Source organism: Sarcophilus harrisii, chromosome 6 (genome assembly GCF_902635505.1).
Source record: "Sarcophilus harrisii chromosome 6, mSarHar1.11, whole genome shotgun sequence".
In the NCBI taxonomy this organism is placed as follows: domain Eukaryota; kingdom Metazoa; phylum Chordata; class Mammalia; order Dasyuromorphia; family Dasyuridae; genus Sarcophilus; species Sarcophilus harrisii.
In genome coordinates, this window is record NC_045431.1 from 182,868,480 (window position 1) to 182,872,109 (window position 3,630).

A 3,630-nucleotide genomic window follows, 5' to 3' on the forward strand; every position below is an offset into this window, starting at 1 on the left:
TTATCCACAAGAGAAATGGGAAAATCAAGGGAAGTAGATTTGGTCTGTTTGTGTTACTAAAGTCTGCCACAAAGATCAAACATATAAGATTCTGAGAAAGCAATAATTCCTATTTCTACATTGACTTACTTTTTTGATATTCTTTACAAGTGTTATTTCATTAGATACTAGACCAACTTTGGAGAAGGGAATAGTGCTCAGCCTGATAAGAATTATTATGCTGACTGTGAAGAAGCTGATGTCCAGAAAATAAAGACATTTGTACAAGGTCGCAAAGCTAGTATAAGTCAAACTCAAATGCTAACCTAGTTTTTTGCCTCCAAATCCACTCAATTTACTTTCTTAAGATGGTCTACTGGCTTTGTTATTAGTAAAAAAAAATTTTTCAGATTTCCAAAGTTGAATCCAGCATTTGGATGAAAGGAGGGGTGTTGGGTGGGAGGTTGCTTGCTGTTTACAGGGTGGTACCCAGCTTCATCCTCAGGAATGAGTCTTCATGAATTCCATACAGAGTAGCCATGCTCTGCCTCTTCCTTCCAAGAAGATGAGGAAATCACATAAATCTCCTCTCATAAATTATACTGGCTTCACAAATATGTAAGCAGTTTGTCAGCTTTCTCTAATCAGCAACTAACTCCTGTCTTTATCTTTGTGACTAATTCAGCAATATGAGGTGAAGACTTGAACATTTATCCAAGGGATTCATGTAGATATACAATCTGGCCAACATAAGCCCAAGTTCGTGGATTTTTCTTGACAACTGACTCAGCCTTGTCACATAAATTGCAAAGAATGAAAATCTGGGAGATATCCTAGAAGCACAGCAATCATTGTGGTTTGCCTCAATTAATTTCAATTCAAAAAACATTTATTAAAAATTTTATGTATCAAGCACTGTACAAAGCACTGAAAATAAAAATATGAAAATGAAAATAGTTCTTGTCTGCAAGGTGCTTAAAAGAGAAAAGTTTCCTATTGATAATGATTTCTCTGAATTTTTCTATTTTAGACAGCTAGGTGGCTCAGTGGATAGAGGGCCATCAGTCCTAGAGTCAGGAAGACCTGAGTTCCAATCCAGATGCAGATTGTGTACACTAATTGTGTAATCCTGAGCAAGTCACAATCCCATCAGTTTCCTCATCTGCAAAATAAACTGGAAAAAAAAATAGGAAACCACTCTAGTATCTTTACCAAGATAATCCCAAATGGTGCCATTAAGAGTTAAACACAACTAAGGCTAATAAATATCTTCTTATTTACAAATGACTCCACTTTTTCGGAACAGAATTATGATTTCATTAACCAACTCCCATTGAGGAAACTTCCTTGACTAAAGAAGATTGGTATTTGCTCAGAGAACAGATTGACTCTTTAAAGGTCACACAACCAGCAGGTATCAGTGCCAGCATTTGAACTGTCTTCCTGCCTCTGAGGATCTTTTCTCTCCAACACATTGCACTGGAGTGTGCCAAATAAATATATTAAGTATCAAGTTCTTCTCAATGAAATCAATAGTAATGAGAATGAAAATGCTGTAATTACAGAATTGCCATCAAATTCAACCAGTCGCTGAAAAAATATTCCTTAAAGAATACTTTTAAAAATTAGACAGTTTTTCTTGAGAGTATTCTTGGAAGGAAAGCATTTTGTTGGTCTTAAACTATAATGTAAACATAATTTTTAAAATTATTTTTCATAAGCCACTAAATGTACTCTTTTCTCCTCTCCACCCCACTGATATTAGCTTCTTCCAAAAGAGGCTAAGATATTCAGTGTTAGATATTTACTCTTTGCTTAAAGCAATATAATGTTCACAAGTCTCCTTCTCTAAGACAGATTTGAGTACTTTAAGGACCAGAAACAATTTTTATGAACCAGTAACACTTTGACATGAATTAGCTTGTTACTTGCCAGGTAAATTGAATCTAGGAGTTAGGAAGTCCAATGCCCTCTCTGATTATGACACTAAGTAGCTGCATTGAGTAGAATACTACTGTACCTTTGGGGTATAAGTTTCTTTATGTGTCTGTATTCTTCCTCTTCCTCAAGACATGGCTGAACAGGAGCCTGAAACTGGGCCCACAGGAGGATACTTCATTTTGAGGTTGGCACATGGACATGACATATTATCTTGGAAAGAACTGAGCTCTAACTATAGTGTGTTTCTAAATGTCTATTCAAGACTTGAGCAAACATTTAGTGGTTTTAGTGGACTGAGTCAACATTGTGATATGTGGGTCAAAAATGCTAATGTAATCTTAGGCTGTAAAAAGAGGGGTATGTAATGCAGACCCAGGGAGGTGAGAGTCCCACTGTGTTCTGCACTAGTGAGAGTACAACTAGAATGCTTGGTTCAGTTCTGAGTACCATATATTAAGAATAACAATATTAAATTATATAGTGTCAATTAACCCAGTCCAAAAGTAAAATGGCATCTCCCTTATGGTACTCTTCTTCCTTTGAGTTATATTCATACAAATTTATCACCTAGTCCAGATCTTAGCGGTCTTATCTACCAACTTCTAGAACATTGTCCTTCTAGGATACACTGTGACATATTTAACATGTATAGGAATGCTTGCCATCTGGGGGAGGGGATAGAGGGAGGGAGGGGAAAAGTCAGAACAGAAGTGAATGCAAGGGGTAATGTTGTAAAAAATTACTCAGTCATGGGTTCTGTCAACAAAAAGTTACAATTAAAAAAATAAAATAAGGGGGCTGTATTTGATGGCCTCTAAGGTTCTTTCCAGATTGAAATGATGCTTCTATATCCAAAATCCCCCCACTATTATCTATATATTAAGTTTAAAAGTTTTTGTACAAACAAAACCAATGCAGACAAGATTAGAAGGGAAGCAATACACTGAGGAAAAAATTTTACATCTAAGGGTTCTGATAAAGACCTCATTTCTTTTTTTCTTTTTTTTAAAATAACTTTTTATTGACAGAACATATGCCTGGGTAATTTTTTACATTAACCCTTGCACTGCCTTCTCTTCCATCCCCTCTCCTAGATGGCAGGCAGTCTTATACATGTTAAATATGTTATAGTATATACTAGATACAATATATGTGTGCAGAACTGAACAGTTCTGTTGTTGCACAGGGAGAGTTGGATTAAGAAGGTAAAAATAGCCTGGGAAGAAAAACAAAAATGCAAACAGTTTGCACTCATTTCCCAGTGTTCCTTCTCTGCATGATCTGCTGGATCAAAGGGTATGCACAGTTTGATATCGTTTTGGGCATAATTCCAGATTACTCTCCAGAATGGTTGGATTCATTCACAACTCCACCAACAATGCATCAGTGTCCCAGTTTTCCTGCATCCCCTCCAACATTCATCATTATTTTTTCCTGTCATCTTAGCCAATCTGACAGGTGTGTAGTGATATCTCAGATTTGTCTTAATTTGCATATCTCTGATCAATAGTGATTTGGAGCATTTTCATATGAGTGGAAATAATTTCAATTTCATCATCTGAAATTTGTCTGTTCATATCCTTTGACCATTTATCAATTGGAGAATGGCTTGATTTCTTATAGAGTCAATTCTCTCTATATTTTGGAAATGTAAGGTCCTCATTTCTATAACATAGAGAATTGACTCAAATTTGTAAGAATATAAGCCAT